The sequence below is a fragment of the Oryctolagus cuniculus genome, chromosome 13 (genome assembly GCF_964237555.1).
Source record: "Oryctolagus cuniculus chromosome 13, mOryCun1.1, whole genome shotgun sequence".
NCBI lineage: Eukaryota > Metazoa > Chordata > Mammalia > Lagomorpha > Leporidae > Oryctolagus > Oryctolagus cuniculus.
Window position 1 is genome coordinate 50,396,134 of NC_091444.1, and position 499 is coordinate 50,396,632.

A 499-nucleotide genomic window follows, 5' to 3' on the forward strand; every position below is an offset into this window, starting at 1 on the left:
ACCTACATTGGAGTATTTGGGGCTTGATTCACAGCTCTCACTCCCAAATCCAGGTTCCTGCCAATACAGACTCTGGGAGGCAGCAGTGATAGCTCAAATAATTGCATTGCAACCTCCCATGTGGAAGAGGGAATAGAATTCTGCAGTAATCCTCTTTTCTCTCTGCTCTTTGTCACCCCTTCCCACCTTCTATCTTTTTTTCTTATTGATTGTCAGTCATTTGTGACATGCATGTGTGTGTGTGTGTGTGTGTGTGTACCCTACTTGGGGTTTATGGAACTTCTTGAATCCATGGTGTTCATTTTATCAATTTCGGAAAAATTGGCATTATTCCTCCCAGTATTTATTCTGTTCCTCCCCTTCTTCCTTCTCTTTCTGGCACTCTGGTCACTCACATTTTAGATCCTGTAATATTTTCCAACATGACACGAGGCTCCGTGCACTTTTCCTCAATCTTTTTTTGTTTCTGTGTTTTATTTTGAATAGATTCTACCACCAT